The 22,313-nt window shown below is 41.5% G+C and overlaps 12 non-coding genes across 12 annotated transcripts; all 12 read right to left on the reverse strand.

Moving 5' to 3' along the window:
• Positions 1 to 13,989: 13,989 nt before the first annotated feature.
• Positions 13,990 to 14,062, reverse strand: trnar-acg (transfer RNA arginine (anticodon ACG)). Its single transcript has one exon. It is a non-coding gene; the product is annotated as a tRNA-Arg (tRNA).
• Positions 14,063 to 14,176: 114 nt separating this feature from the next.
• On the reverse strand, positions 14,177 to 14,265 carry trnay-gua (transfer RNA tyrosine (anticodon GUA)). The gene is given in 2 exon segments: positions 14,177 to 14,212; positions 14,229 to 14,265. It is a non-coding gene; the product is annotated as a tRNA-Tyr (tRNA).
• A 1,130-nt stretch (positions 14,266 to 15,395) lies between these two features.
• On the reverse strand, positions 15,396 to 15,467 carry trnah-gug (transfer RNA histidin (anticodon GUG)). The gene has a single exon. It is a non-coding gene; the product is annotated as a tRNA-His (tRNA).
• A 504-nt stretch (positions 15,468 to 15,971) lies between these two features.
• On the reverse strand, positions 15,972 to 16,060 carry trnay-gua (transfer RNA tyrosine (anticodon GUA)). Its single transcript is given in 2 exon segments — positions 15,972 to 16,007; positions 16,024 to 16,060. It is a non-coding gene; the product is annotated as a tRNA-Tyr (tRNA).
• Positions 16,061 to 17,165: 1,105 nt separating this feature from the next.
• On the reverse strand, positions 17,166 to 17,238 carry trnar-acg (transfer RNA arginine (anticodon ACG)). Its single transcript has one exon. It is a non-coding gene; the product is annotated as a tRNA-Arg (tRNA).
• Positions 17,239 to 17,352: 114 nt separating this feature from the next.
• Positions 17,353 to 17,441, reverse strand: trnay-gua (transfer RNA tyrosine (anticodon GUA)). The gene is given in 2 exon segments: positions 17,353 to 17,388; positions 17,405 to 17,441. It is a non-coding gene; the product is annotated as a tRNA-Tyr (tRNA).
• Positions 17,442 to 18,571: 1,130 nt separating this feature from the next.
• On the reverse strand, positions 18,572 to 18,643 carry trnah-gug (transfer RNA histidin (anticodon GUG)). The gene has a single exon. It is a non-coding gene; the product is annotated as a tRNA-His (tRNA).
• A 504-nt stretch (positions 18,644 to 19,147) lies between these two features.
• On the reverse strand, positions 19,148 to 19,236 carry trnay-gua (transfer RNA tyrosine (anticodon GUA)). The gene is given in 2 exon segments: positions 19,148 to 19,183; positions 19,200 to 19,236. It is a non-coding gene; the product is annotated as a tRNA-Tyr (tRNA).
• Positions 19,237 to 20,341: 1,105 nt separating this feature from the next.
• Positions 20,342 to 20,414, reverse strand: trnar-acg (transfer RNA arginine (anticodon ACG)). The gene has a single exon. It is a non-coding gene; the product is annotated as a tRNA-Arg (tRNA).
• Positions 20,415 to 20,528: 114 nt separating this feature from the next.
• Positions 20,529 to 20,617, reverse strand: trnay-gua (transfer RNA tyrosine (anticodon GUA)). Its single transcript is given in 2 exon segments — positions 20,529 to 20,564; positions 20,581 to 20,617. It is a non-coding gene; the product is annotated as a tRNA-Tyr (tRNA).
• Positions 20,618 to 21,747: 1,130 nt separating this feature from the next.
• trnah-gug (transfer RNA histidin (anticodon GUG)) lies at positions 21,748 to 21,819 on the reverse strand. The gene has a single exon. It is a non-coding gene; the product is annotated as a tRNA-His (tRNA).
• A 317-nt stretch (positions 21,820 to 22,136) lies between these two features.
• On the reverse strand, positions 22,137 to 22,209 carry trnar-acg (transfer RNA arginine (anticodon ACG)). The gene has a single exon. It is a non-coding gene; the product is annotated as a tRNA-Arg (tRNA).
• Between the last annotated feature and the right edge of the window lie 104 nt (positions 22,210 to 22,313).

Here is a 22,313-nt window from a genome sequence, read left to right on the forward strand (position 1 = left end):
TAGTAAGTTTAAAACCTTCCTTACTCAACTGATAATAACTCCGCAATGAGCACATTTCTTAATAGATTATATGTAAATAATAATTTGCTATATGTATTGTGTGTATGTGGCCCCGAACCCACGCTGTGTGGAATCTTTGTTCATTATGGCCTAAAACATTATGTGGTTAGCAAGGCCTTGCTTCCCCATAAGTACCATAACAACACAATACTGATTAATCCAAAAAATTCACATCATTTCCATACTACTGACACTCAAACATTGCATAAGGCAATTAACATTACCAGCAGGCTCGTCCACCGTTTGCAGCGAATAGGAGCGAAAACCCGATGTATCCGGGAAAAATTCACCTATGGCCCCTAGTTCCACTTGGCGACCGACCAACTTATTACCGTTCTAAGTCTAAGGTCCCGCTCCAAACAGCCGAGTCACCCCACTGGCAATTGACATTCTAAAAATGATTCATTATCAGCCTTTAAGAGGAATTAGCTAAACACTTTAAAATGAAACACAACAAATATAAATTTAACCAAGGCTCGACCATATGAGTATATTAGCCTCTTGAACAATTATGATTAACTTTTCTTTTAAATGATATATCTTTCTTAGATGACCACATGACGAGTCGTGTGGTCTTTGCTGGTCCAATCCTGTCGGTGCTCGGTTTTCCTCTTGGCTGAACGTCTGTTCAGTACTCTGATCCGGAACTAATCTTGGAAGGAGAGGTCACCAGTACATCGCTTCCTTGAGGGATATTCAGCATCCCCTCCCTAACTAATTTTCTTTTGTGACAATTTCGTTGTGTAGTTCTCCACCATCATCTTGGCATGATGGGAAAGGCCCCCCAGAACTCAAGCTTATGAGTCCTCCGGCCGTACATCCTGTAGTGGTTCTGAATCTGTGGAATAATCTTAGCAAATCTCGCAGCGCAGTAGTGCAAAATGTCATTTGCACTGTATTTTTATACTTAGGGCATGTCTCTTTGAAAGGTTCAATTTTAATGCCCAATTCTTTATTTATTTATTTTTCATATGTACCCCAAACCAAAACAAAACCAAAATAAACAAAATAAATGAAATTCAAATAAAAAATCATAAAACAAACATAAACGAAAACAAAACAATTGGCCAGTTGGTATAACCTTTGCTTTTAGGAACTAGAATAGTCATCAAACTGCTGTGCAGCCTTAATGAGAAATCCAGTGCCATGTCCTTTCTTTTGCTGTGAAAAAACTTCAAATTATTTAGAGAACACATCATCACGATCAACATCAACATCAGCACAGTTGGTATAATCCTTGTTTTAAGGACAATACTAGAATTCTCAACAAGTTGCTGTCCAGCATTCATGAGATCTTCTGTATTATCCATTTATTCTGCCGTGGAAAATCATTTAGACAGTTTTGGGATCATGACAACACACAAACAACACTCAACACCAGACAACACAGGTTAGGACAACAGATGACAACAGACGACACCAGATGACAACAGATGACAAACATATATTGCATTTCTGGGTTTGATGAAGCAAACCTCCTGTTTTCATTGGGGTCTAAGTCTACAAACAGTGGTTTTCTTATTCTGAGTTTGATTCCATGTCTTCCTCTTCCAGGTCCGGGAAGTCTTAATGCAAAAGAAGACAGAAACACACACAGAATTTTTGGGAAACTTTGAATTGTTAATTAATTGCCGAACTGCTCCACTGCAGTTTCTCCTCCTGTGTTGTTGTTTGCTGTAGGACAGAAATATTCGTGGTTAGATCTCACTTTGGTATCAGCACAGCATCAAGAAAGCAGACATTTCTTTTCAATGCCTAACTGATTAAGTTGTTTTGGATAAATATTGTCTGTCCTCTCTTAATTCAGGTCAGAGCGTTAAAAATAAAATTTCAGCATAATCTGCTTTATTCTTACTTGTTAGTTAGTAATAATGTTGTTTAATTTTTACCTGTGGCCGTTTCGTGATGCTGAGCCGTACACAGATAGTTCAGGATCAGCATTAAGTTTTTTCCGGTTCTAACTGAATCAGAAACACCTCATGTGGTACCAACGGTGTGACATCAGAGCTGTTCCTGACCATAACATGATACCATAACATGTTTCCATACAGATATTAAAAGCCTAGTTTAATTTTATTTCTTTATTTATCCTAATTCATCCTTTATTTTTCTTTAAGGATCACGTTGTGGTCCCTGTTTCCAGTATGTGTGGCGTGTGTGTGTGCGTGGCTTTATATGTGATTGTGCATGTGTCTGTATGTGGCCTTGGGTTTCACTGCTTCGTTCTATCTGAAAGGTCTTTGTTCTATATTTTCTTGGATGAGAAATGCTATATAAATAACGTCTGATTGATTGATCGATTTAGTGCACTAGATTAAAACTTTCTGGTCATCTCTAATGGAACGTCTTCCGATGACCCAAAACACCTAATTACAGAACATTTCATTCATCCCATTCATATCCTTTTTCTTTCAACCACAGGCACTGCCTCAGCACAGTTTGAATTTCCATCACGCCACCTATTGGCGTCCTTCTCCTCCCCCCTCAGGTAGCCGTTGTTCCCCAACCCGTTAGTGCCCCCTTTGGGAACTCCTCAGCCCCCACTCACCATGGCTGTTGCTTGGCAACTGAACCTTGTTTCCCACATTAACACAAGTCCTCATAGTGTCCCAAAGAAGCTATGATCAGGGTATTTTCTCCCCGTCCAGGCCTCATGTGGGACCACCTGAAAACATTTATAGGTCATATATTATATCATATAAAATAGTAGGTTAAATAATGCATAATATAATGCATAATAGGGATAGCTTTATCCAAATTAAGTCTGTGTCTGCATAGATCGTTATTTTGGCTCACCAAGTTGCACTCTGTTCACTGTTTTTAAATGCGCCTTAAAAACAAACCTTGACTTGTCTTGTTATGTCTCAGTCTTTGCTGCAGCTGTCCTTTCTGTATTCTTCCAATGGATTTAAATCTATTTGCTTTTTTTTTTTTTTTTGTTAAGGGAGCATATTAATTATTTCATAGATCTGCTGCAGTTAAATACTTAAATGATTTAGTTAAATAGTCAAATGGTTTAGTTTGAATCTAAATATTGCTGATAACTATTGACTATCGAATTTGTGACAAGAGGCAGGAAATTCCGAGCAGCTAAAATTTTAAAGTCAAGTTAATATCTCCTAATAAGAATAAAGGCTAAGCCTCAATAAATTCAATATGATATCAAATTGTTTGAAATCTGACTGTCTGGCCGTGATATTAAATCCTAAATCCTGGTTGTTTAATCTATGTCATATGGTCTGACCGCCTGATCTCAGTCCTGTTTCAGGTGGAATCATAAAATTTCACTTTGTAGAACATTTTTTCAGATTATATTTTAATTAAAGGAGCAAATCTCCTAAACACTGCGCTTGTGTATTTGACTTTAGCTCTTTAAGAGAGCTGTTAAATCTTATTTCAGCAACAATTTGTATGAATGTCTCAAACACTGTTCTTCCTGGATTTATTGTTTCTTATCTCATCTCTGCGATTTTTCATTGTGTTTTAAGTTTATCTACATACTTTGGTGTCTTTCCTAATCATATGCATTTTAAAATGGATGGATGAATCAATACTATTTGCTCTAATACAAACTTAACCCTCTATTATAAGCAGTATATCATTATAAACTCAGGCCAATGATCACCTAGAGTCTGTTTGGATTGTTCTCACTCTTAGGGCTGAATGAGAGAAAGAAAAGACAATGTTAGGGTGTGCGCAGTTATGATAAAGAGAACAACTATAAAATTAACTTGGGAATATTATGGCTCAAAAAGCGTTTGAGGCTTTTCATTATTCATTATTCCTGTAACGCTGCTGCACAGCTGATCTTTAGTTAGTAACTTCAGGCCTCAGGTCAAGCCTCCAAATCTGTTAATTTTTTCCTTATATTTGTCTTATTAGTGTGTTGATGCTGAAACAAAATTATTAACTTTTGTCAAACTTTGGGATCAAATATATCATATATCAATACTATTCTTTCTGTAATATGCATGGCTTGATTCTTATTCTCTCGTTTGTTTTGATTCACCGGGCAAGAGGATGAAAGAAGAAATGAACAATCAAAAGCAATACAGTCCCACCAACATGCAACAGGTGTTGACAGAGTGACAAAGTGTGGAAGAACTCTCTAATGAGTCGATCACACACACGCTCGGCCACCAACCAATATTCAGCCGGTCAAGAAACAAGTCACTACAACACAATGAGTCACCCATCGTTAGTTCTGTGCCTCCCTATTGGGGCATTTGATGGGAGCCTGGGGCATCATACGCAGAATCCTGATGCGGGCCCTGTTGTGGGGCCTGTTGAGACGAAACTGCCCCCCCAGAAGCACTGTGGGGGTAGTTATTATACCCATATGGTCGCGTCCCATCTCCCGATTGCACCGGGTGGGGAACCTCGCGACAGTCAGCGGCCCAATGGCCATATCGTTTGCAGAGATAACACTTGTCATTTCTTCTACTAATGTTACGTCCCCTGAGTTTTCTTCTTTTATTAGTTCTGAACGGAATTCTGTTCTGTTCTGGGTATGACTCATATGAAGAAGCTGGATATTGTGGTTGTACAGTCTGAGGAGGAGTCTGCTGAACCATTTGTTTACTTTGAGCCTTATTTTGGTTTATCTGGTCCCTCATATCTTTAATCTGTGATTTTGCCACTTGTGCCTGAAGGGAAACTAACTCTGCTTTTTCTTGTTCTCGTTCTTCGATTTCATTGTCAATGTATTGAGTGACATGGGCCGACCACAATTCATACGTGAAGTTTGTAAGTCCAACAACTTTTCTTAACGTGTTTTGAATATTGAGAGATAACGAAGCTTCCACCGCTCCTCTAAATAGCATCTCAATGGTCTCACTGATGGCTGGATCTTCCCCAGTTCTCTCATGCCATAACTCTCTCACCCGCAATAAGTAAGCTGTACCTTTCTCGTTTTCATTAGGTGGAATTCGACATAATTCAGCCGATTTGATATGTACAGGGAATTTCTCTCGTACCTGTGGCCATAATAAGTACACAAGATCCTCCAGGGGTGTACTGTCTTGAGCCGACTCTGTGTGGCATAGTAGTTCGATTTCTGTTAGCATGCCTAATGACGTACATGAGGCAAATACTCGTCTGAAATCACCCAAGGCTGGGGTTAATCCAGCACATGCCTCCAAAAATGCTTTAATCCACGGAGCCCCGCCCTTATCAATGTCCGGCAAATTAGATTTAATCATCTTAGCGTCTTGTAGGGAGAATGGACTGTATGTAACAGTAATACGACCATTTACATTATTTGCTGATATCAATGGCATTTGATGACGCCCCCGACAGATGTCAGCGCATGCATGAATATTACCACTATTTTGCTGGCGGGGGAGATTGTAATTTCCTGATTGGTTAGTTTGATTCATTCCCTCACCAAGTGTTTGTCTGTCTAGCAAAGCTGTTAAATCACGCACTAATGGATCAACATGTGTTGGAGAGGGTGTTGCGTACGAACGGGTATTCAGTGATCCAAATGTATCATCTGAATATCTGGAGGCGGGTGCTTCTAATATAGTACTAGTGGTCAATTGAGCACTGTTTTGCGCTGTTGCATTTAGGTATTCTGCTGCCTGGGCTTGGCTGTCTGAGTCTCCTGGAAAGGGTGCAGTTTGCAGTAAGCCATTTTGAATTACTACTACTTTGCTCCTAGCGTCACACAGACCGCCTGCAGCTGTGGGCGTTGTTTGAGGCATCTGATTTTGTGTGGAATCCAATAGCATGCGAGCTTCAGCATAAGGGGGAGGAGAATGCAGAAGCGAGTCGCTTCCCTGCTTCTCAGTCGGAGGAGCTGTGCTTGGAGGTGTTTTTTCCTCCTCATTTTCATGGCTCACTGGAGAAGATTTTTTCAGTGCAGAGGACCGTGTTTGAATTGAAAATTTTAATCCCCCGAGAAAACATTCACAATCTGCTAGAAAAATTGAGGCTTTTGTTAATTCTCTGTCTGCTCTGCCTCTCTGCATTATCCCCGCTCCCTGACATTTCTGTTCTGCCTGTCCTTTACTGATCTTCGCTTGCTTTGCAAAAACTGCCAACATTATAGACTTAGGCGGCACATCTGCCAGTGATCCAAACATTCCCCTAGTCTGCATTTCTGTGGCCCAATCCACAAACCTATCTGTTGCTCGTTTTTCATCACTCATCGACACCTTTTTCTTCCATCTTTCTAACGTGTCAACCAGCACCGACCCCAGCGAGCCGGATTTGCATTTTTTCCAGTCGTCAATCAATTTTTGTGACATTTTCAAAAGTTATACACGTGTCACCCAAAGTATATGGAAGACGTAATTGCCCAAATGCTGAAAGTAGTGAAGAAACTTCTACGCAGAACGCTGTGTTCTGTGCGCTCCACCTCTCGGGGTTACCCCACTTATCAAAGCATTTGTTTATTCCAAAACTTTGGGTCACACCATAAAAATACTTATTTCCCCGAACAAAGCGACCCGCATAAGCACGCGCAGTCACTCGTTTTACCCACTTTTTATCTATACCAACCCCCAATGTTGAACAGGAACCACTCGAGATCTGCTGGCCCAGTCAAATATCTTCGAGCGGCGAACCCCAACCCACAGTTGCATGAAAATTAAAAATCTGACCCTGTGTCCTTCAAGTATAAATTGACTCTTGTCAACCCGACTATATTTCGGTTTTACAGACTTCTTCGACCCGCGGAATTCTCAATCCCACGTTCTAACCCTCGTCAGAGGAGAGACTTTCCCGTTCGGAATTCTAATTAGTTGACCCATTCAAGATGGGCTTTTATAAACTACTTCGTATCACTTACAAACAGTGCACGGACAAAACATTTTTGAAGACAAGCTCCACAACTGGGATATTCATTTATAAAATGAATTTAACTTGTCTTAATTTCCGAATTGACTTGACAGGACACTTATATACTTTCCCTGTGTTTATGTGTTTTTATACTCGACGTGTCACCATTCAATGCAAATAGACAGACAGTACATTAACACTCGAATTATCATGACCAGAGGACAACTTCATTCAGACAACTTCATTTAGTTTACCCAATATGCAGAAATTACACAAATAGTCCTTAATTGGTGTTCTGCTCACCTTTTTTCTTGGCGCCTGATTGTCTGAAAAAAGCTGTCTCTCCAATCACCTCGAGGCGTCCTCCCTCGGACGGGGTCGGGTCGCACGGAACGGTGGTCCTTTAGCCTTCAAACCTCGTGTCACGGCACCAATTTGTTAGATTCGGTTCTTTTAGTAGGAGGCTCAAGAACGGACCGAAGTAATTCAAGTGAAAATGAAGTCTTTATTGATATGGCAATACGTGCAGTATTTCAGCGCTGGTCTCAGTATGACAAAACTCTCGCAGGAATCCGTCAGACAGAGCTCCCCATTTCCGGTTACAATTTGTATATATGTCTCTTAGTTTCACACGGTGGATCCCTTGTTGATCCAATTTGATTGGATCACCATACTAACCCAAATACTGTCTCTGAGTAATCCAAATAATGTGTGTGTGAATTTGCACCTGCTTTCCCAGGCTTTCCTAATTGTTTTGTCTTTCTACTCCTGGATCACTTTAGGTCATAATGGAAAAGTACTGAGACTTATTTCATTCATAATGTCTAAGAACAAAGCCAATTTTAACATTAGCCTCTGAGTAATTATGATTAACTTTCTAAATGATTATATCTTTCTTAGATGACCACATGACGAGTCGTGAGGTCTCTTCTGGTCCAATCCTGTCGGTGCTCGGTTCTCTTCTTGGCTGAACGTCTGTTCAGCATTCTGATCCGGAACTAATCTTGGAAGGAGAGGTCACCAGTACATCGCTTCCTTGAGGGATATTCAGCATCCCCTCCCTAACTAATTTTCTTTTGTGACAATTTCGTTGTGTAGTTCTCCACCATCATCTTGGCATGATGGGAAAGGCCTCCCGGATCTCAAGCTTATGAGTCCTCCGGCCATACGTCCTGTAGTGGTTCTGAATCTGTGGAATAATATTAGGGAATCTCGCAGCGCAGTAGTGCAAAATGTCATTTGCACTTTATTTTTATACTTAGGGCATCTCTCTTTGAAAGGTTCAATTTCAATGCCCAATTCATTCTTAATTTAATTTTCATATGGACCCCAAACAAAACCAAACCAAAATAAATTAAATAAATAAAAATCAAATAAAAAATCATAAAATAAACATAACCCAAAACAAAACAACTGGCCAGTTGGTATAACCCTTGCTTTTAGGAACCAGAATAGTCATCAAACTGCTGTGCAGCCCTAATGAGAAATCCAGTACCATCACCTTATTTTGCTGTGACAAACTTCAAATCATTTAGGGAACACATCATCACAATCAACATCAACATCAACATCAACATCAGCACAGTTGGTATACTCCTTGTTTTTAGGATAATTCTGCTGTGGAAAAATCATCGTTCAGTTTTGGGATCATGACAACACACAAACAACACTCAACACCAGACACCACAGGTTAGGACAACAGATGACAAACATATATTGCATATCTGGGTTTGCTCAAGCAAACGTCATATTTTCATTGGGGCCTAAGTATACAAACAGTGGTCTTCATATTATGAGTTTGATTCCATGTCTTCCTCTTCCAGGTCCGGGAAGTCTTAATGCAAAAGAAGACAGAAACACACACAGAATTTTTGGGAAAATTGGAGAAGTTTTAGTAAACCATGATTAATTGTTAATTAATTGCCGAACTGCTCCACTGCAGTTTCTCCTCCTGTGTTGTTGTTTGCTGCAGGACAGAAATATTTGTGGTTAGATCTCATTTTGGGAGCAGCACAGCATCAAGAAAGCAGACATTTTCCAATGCCTAACTGATTAACTTGTTCAGGATAAATATTGTCTGTCCTCTCTTAATTCAGGTCAGAGCGTTAAAAATAAACTTTCAGCATAATCTGCTTTATTCTTACTTGTTAGTTAGTAATAATGTTGTTTAATTCTTACCAGTGGCTGCGTTTTTTGATGCTGAGCCGTACACAGACAGTTCAGGAATAGCATTAAGTTTTTTCCGGTTCTAACTGAATCAGAAACACCTCATGTGGTACCAACGGTGTGACATCAGAGCTGTTTCTAACATCATATGATACCATAACATGTTTTCATACAGATATTAAAAACATAGGTTCATTTTATTTCTTTATTTATCCTAATTTATCCTTTATTTTTGTTTGAGGATCACGTTGTGGTCCCTGCTCCTGATTTTGCTTCCAGTATGTGTGGCATGTGTGTGTGTGTGTGCGTGGCTGTATATGTGAGTGTGCATGTGTCTGTATGTGGCCTTGGGTTTCACTGCTTTGTTTCATCTGAAATATTGTCTTGGATGAGAAGTGCTATATAAACTGCTATATAAATAACGTCTGATTGATTGATTGATTGATTTAGTGTAGTAGATTAAAAACTTTCTGGTCATCTCTAATGGAACGTCTTCCGATGACCCAAAACAACTAATTACAGAACATTTCATTCATCCCATTCATATCCTTTTTCTATCAACCATCACGCCACCTATTGGCGTCCTTCTCCTTCTCCCTCAGGTAGCCCTTGTCCCCCAAGCCGTTAGTGCCCCCTTTGGGAACTCCCCCTTTGGGAACTCCTCAGCCCCCACTCACCATGGCCATCGCTTGGCAACCGAACCTTTTTCTCACATTCACACAAGTCCTCATAGTGTCCCAAAGAAGCTATGGACAGGGTATTTTCTCCCCGTCCAGGCCTTATGTGGGACAACCTGAAAACATTCATATATAGGTCATATATTATATATCATATAAAATAGTAGGTTAAATAATGCATAATATAATGCATAATAGGGATATTTTCAGCCAAAGTTAAGTCTGTGTCTGCATAGATCTTTATTTTGGCTTCTAAGCTGCCCTGTGCTCAATGTTTTTAAATGCGCCATAAAAACAAACCTTGACTTGACTTGTTATGGCTCAGTCTTTGCTGCAGCTGTCCTGTTGCTATTCTCCCAATGCCCTAATCTATCCAAACTTCTACGAAGCACTTTGCTGCTTTATTAAGTTAGCATATTAATTGTTTCTTAGATCTGCTGCAGTTAAGTAGTTTAATGATTTAGTTAAATAGTCAAATGGTTTAGTTTGAATCTAAATATTGGTGATAACTATTGACTCAGAATTGGTGACCTGAGGCAGAGGAAATTTAGAGCAGCTAAAATTTTAAAGTCAAGTTAATATCTCCTAATAACAATAAAGGCTTTAATAACTTTAAGATGATATCAAATTGTTTGACATCTGACTGTCTGGCCGTGATATTAAATCCTAAATCCTGTTTTTTTAACTTATGTCGTATGGTCTGACTGCCTGATCTCAGTCCTGTTGCAGGTGGAATCATAAAGTTTCACTTTGTAGAAAATTTTTTCAGATATTTTTTTTTTTAATTAAAGGAGCAAATCTCCTAAACACTCTGCTTGTGTATTTGACTTTAGCTCTTTAAGAGAGATGTTAAATCCTATTTCAGCAACAGTTTTTATGAATGTCTCAAACAATGTTCTTCCTGGATTTTATTGTTTCTTATCTCATCTCTGTGATTTTTTCATTGTAAAGCTGTTTTCAGTTTATATACATATTTTGGTGTCTTTCCTAATCATATGCACTTTAAAATAGATGGATCAATCAATACGATTTGCTCTAGTACAAAATTAAACCCCTATTATAATCAGTATATCATTATAAACATAGGCCAATGATCACCCAGAGTCTGTTTGGATTGTTGTCACTCAGGTCTGAATGAGAGAAAAAGCAGGGTTGAGAAAAGACAATCTTAGGGTGTGCGCATTTATGATAAAGAGAACAACTATAAATTAAATTGGGAATATTATGGCTCAAAAAGCGTTTGAGGCTTTTCATTATTCCTTATTCCTGTAATGCTGCTGCACAGCTGATCTTTAGTTAGTAACTTCAGGCCTCAAGTCAAGCCTCCAAATCTGTTAATTCTTTCTTACAGGTCTCTTATTAGTGCGTTGATGCTGAAAAACAATTATTAACTTTTGTCAATAAACTTTGGGATCATATATATCATATATCAACTTTTTCCTTCTGTATCCTGCATGTGCTTGATTCTTACTCTCTCGTTTGTTGAAAACATTTTGAACACACACACTCAGCCTCAGTGGAGCAAACTCACACACTCTTTTTTCTGCATTTCTCCAGTCCAATTTATCTGTCCCTCGTTTTTCTTCTCACCCCGGGACCATTTCTTCCATCTTTCTAACGTGTCAACCAGCACCGACCCCAGCGAGCCGGATTTGCATTTTTTCCAGTCGTCAATCAATTTTTGTGACATATTCAAAAGTTATACACGTGTTAGTCAAAGTATTTGGAGACGTAATTGCCCAAATGCTGAAAGTAGTGAAGAAACTTCTACGCAGAACGCTGTGTTCTGTGTGCTCCACTTATCAAAGCATTTGTTTATTCCAAAACTTTGGGTCACACCATAAAAATACTGATTTCCCCGAACAAAGCGACCCGTATAGCACGCGCAGCCACTTGTTCTCCCCTCTTTTTATCTATACCAACCCCAATATTGAACAGAAACCACTCGAGATCTGCTGGCGCAGTCAAATATCTTCGAGCGGCGAACCCCACCCCACAGTTGCATGAAAAAAAAATAAAATAAAAATCTGACCCTGTGTCCTACAGTATAAATTTATTCTTGTCAGACCGACTGTCTCGGGATTATAGACCGCTTCGCACCCCGGAGGTCTCAATCCCTCGTTCTAACTTTCGTCAGAGGAGAAACCTTCCGTGTCGGAATTCCACTAATTTTATTTATTTATTTAGTTGACCCCCTCAATTTGGGGATTTTATAAACTACTTCGGCCACACTTAGCTATTAGTGCACGGAAACAATTTGAAGACAAGCTCCCCGCATGGGACATTCATTTATAAAATGAATTTATCTTGTCACTTTGTTCGAATTCACTTGTCAGGACACTTATTTGCTTTCCCTATGTGAGACTATGTGTATTATACTTCACGTGTTACCATTCAATGCAAACAGACAGTACATTAACACTTGGATTCACTATGACCAGAGGACAACTTAATTCAGACAACTTCATTTAGTTTACCCAATATGCAGATATTTCACATTTAGTCATTAAGTGGTGTTCTGCTCACCTTTTCTCTGGCGCCTGATTGTCTGAAAAAAGCTGTCCCTCCAATCACCTCGAGGCGTCCTCCCTCGGACGGGGTCGGTCGCACGGCACGGTGGTCCTTTAGCCTTCGAACCTCGTGTCACGGCACCATTTGTTAGATCGGGTTCTTTTAGTAGGAGGCTCAAGAACGGACCGGAGTAAATTCAAGTGAAAATGAAGTCTTTATTGGTATGGCAACAAGTGGAGCATTTCAGCGCTGGTCTCAGTCTGACAAAACTCTCGCAGGAATCCCTCAGACAGAGCCCCGTATCCCCGGTTACACCTCGTATATATGTCTCCTAGTTTCCCGAGGTGGATCCCTTGTTGATCAAATGTGATTGGATATGAATTGTCTAACTCAAATAATGTCTGTGAGGAATTCAAATAATGTGTGTATCAATCTGCCCTTGGTTTCCCAGACTTTCCTGATTGTTTTGTCTGTCTACTCCTGCATCACTTAAGGTCATATGGAAAAGTACTGAGACTTATTTCATTCCTAATGTCTAAGAACAAAGCCAATTATAACACTATGCAATAAGTACAGATGATAACCGGAAATCATGGCCAGTCTGACAGACTTCCTACGGGAGCTCTGTTCCACTGAGCCCAGCGCTGATATGCTTTGATGTGTGACTACCAATAAACACTTCATTTTCACTTGAATTACTTTGGTCCGTTCTTGAGCCTCCTACTAAAAGAACCGAATCTAACAGATGCGTATCATGGGACACCTGTAGTTCTCTGCTGTACCAAATGAGTTATGGAAGGGAGCCAGGGGCTTGGGCCTGTTTATCAGTTAAATAAACACAAAAAGTGATTAGAAACCATCAGTTTCAGATGAGTTTCAGATCAAATCAGCCTCAGTTTCTATCATGCATTTAGTCGTTACAGAAACATATCTGGCATCTATCTGGGAAAGTCTCCACATCGTCCAACACAGATGTTGATCCTCAATATACCCTCACATTGTCCAGCGCAAAAGTCCAGCCTTTTTGTTTGGTTCTTTTCTTGTCAGGTCTATCCACCCATTCATTTGGCACACGATTTTCATCTTCTGTTGTTAGGATGTTTATACTTTGGGTGTGGCGGTGTGTGAAAACCCTCCCTTTAGAAGAGCTAAAAAACACAGAACATATGCGTTCTTGGCGACTCATTAAAAAGGCACTATTTCTCATTGGGGCCTGTTTGATACTTTGACCCCTTTTATGCTCTTTAAATGGGCAGACCTTCTGCATTTGTGCTGTTTGATTCTTTCAGACCTTTGATACGGGACAGGGGCCTGTAGAAAAAATAATTTTTTTAAAAGTTTAAGAAATCTAAGTTGAAAGTGGGATCTTTTTTCAGCGATGCAAACAAATTCGGTCGGGGGGTTGCCGTGACCCCGATTCGAACCGGGGTTGCTGCGACCACAACACAGAGTACTAACCACTATACGATCACGGCCGGTTGTGGGTATTTGTCGTGTGTGGCTTTGATGTGATCCGAAACACCTTAGTATCCCAAGGATAGCATATGTAGCTCTGCGGCATGTGGCTGGCAGGCATGTTTTTTTTTGTGTGTTTGTAGCAAAATCATTGACAGCAGAGATAAAGAGGAAGACGAGCTTTCCTTACGGTGTGGGGTCAGCCACATGTGTTGCAAGACAACACACTGTGAGGTATTTTTGGGGCGTAAGTGAGCTGGGATACCCAGGGAGTAGAAGGTTTAAAGCAATCCTGTTCTAAAGCAGTGGGAGAAGTGAGAGACTAAAACCAGCGTGTCGAGCTAGCCAGGAGTTGAACCTAGAATCTTCTGATCCGTAGTCAGACACGTTATCCATTGCGCCACTAGCCCTTAGCAAATCTGATAGAGAGTGGAACAGTCTTTCGTAAAACTGCATATTCCAAAAGCTTTGAAAGGATTGACGGAGTTGGCCAAAAGAGCCTCTGTATACAAAAGCTTGGCACATCCTTCGAGCCGGAATTGAACCAGCGACCTAAGGATAACTGTTGTTGGGCACCTACAGTCCTCCGCTCTACCAACTGAGCTATCGAAGGGAGCAAAGCCAACATCCTTTTCATGAATCCTGTATGAATGCATGTAACCAGGCTTAAGATGTGTTAAAATTGGCTTTGTTCTTAGACATTATGAATGAAATAGGGCTCAGTACTTTTCCATATGACCTAAAGTGATCCAGGAGTAGAAAGACAAAACAATTAGGAAAGCCTGGGAAAGCAAGGGTAGATTCACACACACACATTGTTTTGGGCTGATCCAGAGAATATGACGAAGCATGTTGAACCTACTCATGTCCAATCATACTCGGTCGAATGTGAGTCCAACCTATGCAATAAGTACAGATGATAACCGGAAATCATGGCCAGTCTGACAGACTTCCTACGGGAGCTCTGTTCCACTGAGCCCAGCGCTGATATGCTTTGATGTGTGACTACCAATAAACACTTCATTTTCACTTGAATTACTTTGGTCCGTTCTTGAGCCTCCTACTAAAAGAACCGAATCTAACAGATGCGTATCATGGGACACCTGCAGTTCTCTGCTGTACCAAATGAGTTCTGGAAGGGAGCCAGGGGCTTTGGCCTGTTTATCAGTTAAATAAACACAAAAAGTGATTAGAAACCATCAGTTTCAGATGCGTTTCAGATCAAATCAGCCTCAGTTTCTATCATGCATTTAGTCGTTACAGAAACATATCTGGCATCTATCTGGGAAAGTCTCCACATCGTCCAACACAGATGTTGATCCTCAATATACCCTCACATTGTCCAGCGCAAAAGTCCAGCCTTTTTGTTTGGTTCTTTTTTTGTCAGGTCTATCCATCCATTCATTTGGCACACGATTTTCATCTTCTGTTGTTAGGATGTTTATACTTTGGGTGTGGCGGTGTGTGAAAACCCTCCCTTTAGAAGAGCTAAAAAACACAGAACATATGCGTTCTTGGCGACTCATTAAAAAGGCACTATTTCTCATTGGGGCCTGTTTGATACTTTGACCCTTTTTATGCTCTTTCAATGGGCAGACCTTCTGCATTTGTGCTGTTTGATTCTTTCAGACCTTTGATACGGGACAGGGGCCTGTAGACAAAATTATTTTTTTAAAAGTTTAAGAAATCTAAGTTGAAAGTGGGATCTTTTTTCAGCAATGCAAACGAATTCGGTCGGGGGGTTGCCGTGACCCGGATTCGAACCGGGGTTGCTGCGACCACAACGCAGAGTACTAACCACTATACGATCACGGCCGGTTGTGGGTTTTTGTCGTGTGTGGCTTTGATGTGATCCGAAACACCTTCGTATCCCAAGGATAGCATATGTAGCTCTGCGGCATGTGGCTGGCAGGCATGGTTTTTTTTTTGTGTTTGTAGCAAAATCATTGACAGCAGAGATAAAGAGGAAGACGAGCTTTCCTTACGGTGTGGGGTCAGCCACATGTGTTGCAAGACAACACACTGTGAGGTATCTTTGGGGCGTAAGTGAGCTGGGATTCCCAGGGAGTAAAAGGTTTAAAGCGATCCTGTTCTAAAGCAGTGGGAGAAGTGAGAGACTAAAATCAGCGTGCCGAGCTAGCCAGGAGTTGAACCTAGAATCTTCTGATCTGTAGTCAGACCCATTATCCATTGCGCCACTAGCCCTTAGCAAATCTGATAGAGAGTGGAACAGTCTTTCGTAAAACTGCATATTCCAAAAGCTTTGAAAGGATTGACGGAGTTGGCCAAAAGAGCCTCTGTATACAAAAGCTTGGCACATCCTTCGAGCCGGAATTGAACTAGCGACCTAAGGATAACAGTTGTTGGGCACCTACAGTCCTCCACTCTACCAACTGAGCTATCGAAGGGAGCAAAGCTGACATCCTTGTCATGAATCCTGTATGAATTCATGTAACCAGGCTTAAGATGCGTATCATGGGAGACCTGCAGTTCTCTGCTGTACCAAATGAGTTATGGAAGGGAGCCAGGGGCTTGGGCCTGTTTATCAGTTAAATAAACACAAAAAGTGATGAGAAACCATCAGTTTCAGATGCGTTTCAGATCAAATCAGCCTCAGTTTCTATCATGCATTTAGTCGTTACAAAAACATATCTGGCATTTATCTGGGAAAGTCTCCACATCGTCCAACACAGATGTTGATCCTCAATATACCCTCACATTGTCCAGCGCAAAAGTCCAGCCTTTTTGTTTGGTTCTTTTTTTGTCAGGTCTATCCACCCATTCATTTGGCACACGATTTTCATCTTCTGTTGTTAGGATGTTTATACTTTGGGTGTGGCGGTGTGTGAAAACCCTCCCTTTAGAAGAGCTAAAAAACACAGAACATATGCGTTCTTGGCGACTCATTAAAAAGGCACTATTTCTCATTGGGGCCTGTTTGATACTTTGACCCCTTTTATGCTCTTTAAATGGGCAGACCTTCTGCATTTGTGCTGTTTGATTCTTTCAGACCTTTGATACGGGACAGGGGCCTGTAGAAAAAATTATTTTTTTAAAAGTTTAAGAAATCTAAGTTGAAAGTGGGATCTTTTTTCAGCGATGCAAACAAATTCGGTCGGGGGGTTGCCGTGACCCCGATTCGAACCGGGGTTGCTGCGACCACAACACAGAGTACTAACTACTATACGATCACGGCCGGTTGTGGGTATTTGTCGTGTGTGGCTTTGATGTGATCCGAAACACCTTCGTATCCCAAGGATAGCATATGTAGCTCTGCGGCATGTGGCTGGCAGGCATGTTTTTTTTTGTGTGTTTGTAGCAAAATCATTGACAGCAGAGATAAAGAGGAAGACGAGCTTTCCTTACGGTGTGGGGTCAGCCACATGTGTTGCAAGACAACACACTGTGAGGTATTTTTGGGGCGTAAGTGAGCTGGGATACCCAGGGAGTAGAAGGTTTAAAGCAATCCTGTTCTAAAGCAGTGGGAGAAGTGAGAGACTAAAACCAGCGTGTCAAGCTAGCCAGGAGTTGAACCTAGAATCTTCTGATCCGTAGTCAGACACGTTATCCATTGCGCCACTAGCCCTTAGCAAATCTGATAGAGAGTGGAACAGTGTTTCGTAAAACTGCATATTCCAAAAGCTTTGAAAGGATTGACGGAGTTGGCCAAAAGAGCCTCTGTATACAAAAGCTTGGCACATCCTTCGAGCCGGAATTGAACCAGCGACCTAAGGATAACTGTTGTTGGGCACCTACAGTCCTCCGCTCTACCAACTGAGCTATCGAAGGGAGCAAAGCCAACATCCTTTTCATGAATCCTGTATGAATGCATGTAACCAGGCTTAAGATGTGTTAAAATTGGCTTTGTTCTTAGACATTATGAATGAAATAGGGCTCAGTACTTTTCCATATGACCTAAAGTGATCCAGGAGTAGAAAGACAAAACAATTAGGAAAGCCTGGGAAAGCAAGGGTAGATTCACACACACACATTGTTTTGGGCTGATCCAGAGAATATGACGAAGCATGTTGAACCTACTCATGTCCAATCATACTCGGTCGAATGTGAGTCCAACCTATGCAATAAGTACAGATGATAACCGGAAATCATGGCCAGTCTGACAGACTTCCTACGGGAGCTCTGTTCCACTGAGCCCAGCGCTGATATGCTTTGATGTGTGACTACCAATAAACACTTCATTTTCACTTGAATTACTTTGGTCCGTTCTTGAGCCTCCTACTAAAAGAACCGAATCTAACAGATGCGTATCATGGGACACCTGTAGTTCTCTGCTGTACCAAATGAGTTATGGAAGGGAGCCAGGGGCTTTGGCCTGTTTATCAGTTAAATAAACACAAAAAGTGATTAGAAACCATCAGTTTCAGATGCGTTTCAGATCAAATCAGCCTCAGTTTCTATCATGCATTTAGTCGTTACAGAAACATATCTGGCATCTATCTGGGAAAGTCTCCACATCGTCCAACACAGATGTTGATCCTCAATATACCCTCACATTGTCCAGCGCAAAAGTCCAGCCTTTTTGTTTGGTTCTTTTTTTGTCAGGTCTATCCATCCATTCATTTGGCACACGATTTTCATCTTCTGTTGTTAGGATGTTTATACTTTGGGTGTGGCGGTGTGTGAAAACCCTCCCTTTAGAAGAGCTAAAAAACACAGAACATATGCGTTCTTGGCGACTCATTAAAAAGGCACTATTTCTCATTGGGGCCTGTTTGATACTTTGACCCCTTTTATGCTCTTTCAATGGGCAGACCTTCTGCATTTGTGCTGTTTGATTCTTTCAGACCTTTGATACGGGACAGGGGCCTGTAGACAAAATTATTTTTTTAAAAGTTTAAGAAATCTAAGTTGAAAGTGGGATCTTTTTTCAGCAATGCAAACAAATTCGGTCGGGGGTTTGCCGTGACCCGGATTCGAACCGGGGTTGCTGCGACCACAACGCAGAGTACTAACCACTATACGATCACGGCCGGTTGTGGGTTTTTGTCGTGTGTGGCTTTGATGTGATCCGAAACACCTTCGTATCCCAAGGATAGCATATGTAGCTCTGCGGCATGTGGCTGGCAGGCATGGTTTTTTTTTTGTGTTTGTAGCAAAATCATTGACAGCAGAGATAAAGAGGAAGACGAGCTTTCCTTACGGTGTGGGGTCAGCCACATGTGTTGCAAGACAACACACTGTGAGGTATCTTTGGGGCGTAAGTGAGCTGGGATACCCAGGGAGTAGAAGGTTTAAAGCGATCCTGTTCTAAAGCAGTGGGAGAAGTGAGAGACTAAAATCAGCGTGCCGAGCTAGCCAGGAGTTGAACCTAGAATCTTCTGATCTGTAGTCAGACCCATTATCCATTGCGCCACTAGCCCTTAGCAAATCTGATAGAGAGTGGAACAGTCTTTCGTAAAACTGCATATTCCAAAAGCTTTGAAAGGATTGACGGAGTTGGCCAAAAGAGCCTCTGTATACAAAAGCTTGGCACATCCTTCGAGCCGGAATTGAACTAGCGACCTAAGGATAACAGTTGTTGGGCACCTACAGTCCTCCGCTCTACCAACTGAGCTATCGAAGGGAGCAAAGCTGACATCCTTGTCATGAATCCTGTATGAATTCATGTAACCAGGCTTAAGATGCATATCATGGGACACCTGCAGTTCTCTGCTGTACCAAATGAGTTATGGAAGGGAGCCAGGGGCTTGGGCCTGTTTATCAGTTAAATAAACACAAAAAGTGATGAGAAACCATCAGTTTCAGATGCGTTTCAGATCAAATCAGCCTCAGTTTCTATCATGCATTTAGTCGTTACAAAAACATATCTGGCATTTATCTGGGAAAGTCTCCACATCGTCCAACACAGATGTTGATCCTCAATATACCCTCACATTGTCCAGCGCAAAAGTCCAGCCTTTTTGTTTGGTTCTTTTTTTGTCAGGTCTATCCACCCATTCATTTGGCACACGATTTTCATCTTCTGTTGTTAGGATGTTTATACTTTGGGTGTGGCGGTGTGTGAAAACCCTCCCTTTAGAAGAGCTAAAAAACACAGAACATATGCGTTCTTGGCGACTCATTAAAAAGGCACTATTTCTCATTGGGGCCTGTTTGATACTTTGACCCCTTTTATGCTCTTTAAATGGGCAGACCTTCTGCATTTGTGCTGTTTGATTCTTTCAGACCTTTGATACGGGACAGGGGCCTGTAGAAAAAATTATTTTTTTAAAAGTTTAAGAAATCTAAGTTGAAAGTGGGATCTTTTTTCAGCGATGCAAACAAATTCTGTCGGGGGGTTGCCGTGACCCCGATTCGAACCGGGGTTGCTGCGACCACAACGGAGAGTACTAACTACTATACGATCACGGCCGGTTGTGGGTATTTGTCGTGTGTGGCTTTGATGTGATCCGAAACACCTTCGTATCCCAAGGATAGCATATGTAGCTCTGCGGCATGTGGCTGGCAGGCATGTTTTTTTTTGTGTGTTTGTAGCAAAATCATTGACAGCAGAGATAAAGAGGAAGACGAGCTTTCCTTACGGTGTGGGGTCAGCCACATGTGTTGCAAGACAACACACTGTGAGGTATTTTTGGGGCGTAAGTGAGCTGGGATACCCAGGGAGTAGAAGGTTTAAAGCAATCCTGTTCTAAAGCAGTGGGAGAAGTGAGAGACTAAAACCAGCGTGTCGAGCTAGCCAGGAGTTGAACCTAGAATCTTCTGATCCGTAGTCAGACACGTTATCCATTGCGCCACTAGCCCTTAGCAAATCTGATAGAGAGTGGAACAGTCTTTCGTAAAACTGCATATTCCAAAAGCTTTGAAAGGATTGACGGAGTTGGCCAAAAGAGCCTCTGTATACAAAAGCTTGGCACATCCTTCGAGCCGGAATTGAACCAGCGACCTAAGGATAACTGTTGTTGGGCACCTACAGTCCTCCGCTCTACCAACTGAGCTATCGAAGGGAGCAAAGCCAACATCCTTTTCATGAATCCTGTATGAATGCATGTAACCAGGCTTAAGATGTGTTAAAATTGGCTTTGTTCTTAGACATTCTGAATGAAATAGGGCTCAGTACTTTTCCATATGACCTAAAGTGATCCAGGAGTAGAAAGACAAAACAATTAGGAAAGCCTGGGAAAGCAAGGGTAGATTCACACACACACATTGTTTTGGGCTGATCCAGAGAATATGACGAAGCATGTTGAACCTACTCATGTCCAATCATACTCGGTCGAATGTGAGTCCAACCTATGCAATAAGTACAGATGATAACCGGAAATCATGGCCAGTCTGACAGACTTCCTACGGGAGCTCTGTTCCACTGAGCCCAGCGCTGATATGCTTTGATGTGTGACTACCAATAAACACTTCATTTTCACTTGAATTACTTTGGTCCGTTCTTGAGCCTCCTACTAAAAGAACCGAATCTAACAGATGCGTATCATGGGACACCTGTAGTTCTCTGCTGTACCAAATGAGTTATGGAAGGGAGCCAGGGGCTTGGGCCTGTTTATCAGTTAAATAAACACAAAAAGTGATTAGAAACCATCAGTTTCAGATGCGTTTCAGATCAAATCAGCCTCAGTTTCTATCATGCATTTAGTCGTTACAGAAAAATATCTGGCATCTATCTGGGAAAGTCTCCACATCGTCCAACACAGATGTTGATCCTCAATATACCCTCACATTGTCCAGCGCAAAAGTCCAGCCTTTTTGTTTGGTTCTTTTTTTGTCAGGTCTATCCATCCATTCATTTGGCACACGATTTTCATCTTCTGTTGTTAGGATGTTTATACTTTGGGTGTGGCGGTGTGTGAAAACCCTCCCTTTAGAAGAGCTAAAAAACACAGAACATATGCGTTCTTGGCGACTCATTAAAAAGGCACTATTTCTCATTGGGGCCTGTTTGATACTTTGACCCCTTTTATGCTCTTTCAATGGGCAGACCTTCTGCATTTGTGCTGTTTGATTCTTTCAGACCTTTGATACGGGACAGGGGCCTGTAGAAAAAATTATTTTTTTAAAAGTTTAAGAAATCTAAGTTGAAAGTGGGATCTTTTTGCAGCGATGCAAACAAATTCGGTCGGGGGGTTGCCGTGACCCGGATTCGAACCGGGGTTGCTGCGACCACAACGCAGAGTACTAACCACTATACGATCACGGCCGGCTGTGGGTTTTTGTCGTGTGTGGCTTTGATGTGATCCGAAACACCTTCGTATCCCAAGGATAGCATATGTAGCTCTGCGGCATGTGGCTGGCAGGCATGTTTTTTTTTGTGTGTTTGTAGCAAAATCATTGACAGCAGAGATAAAGAGGAAGACGAGCTTTCCTTACGGTGTGGGGTCAGCCACATGTGTTGCAAGACAACACACTGTGAGGTATTTTTGGGGCGTAAGTGAGCTGGGATACCCAGGGAGTAGAAGGTTTAAAGCGATCCTGTTCTAAAGCAGTGGGAGAAGTGAGAGACTAAAACCAGCGTGTCGAGCTAGCCAGGAGTTGAACCTAGAATCTTCTGATCCGTAGTCAGACGCATTATCCATTGCGCCACTAGCCCTCAGCAAATCTGATAGAGAGTGGAACAGTCTTTCGTAAAACTGCATATTCCAAAAGCTTTGAAAGGATTGACGGAGTTGGCCAAAAGAGCCTCTGTATACAAAA

The sequence above is a fragment of the Odontesthes bonariensis genome, chromosome 8, assembly GCF_027942865.1.
Source record: "Odontesthes bonariensis isolate fOdoBon6 chromosome 8, fOdoBon6.hap1, whole genome shotgun sequence".
Lineage (NCBI taxonomy): Eukaryota > Metazoa > Chordata > Actinopteri > Atheriniformes > Atherinopsidae > Odontesthes > Odontesthes bonariensis.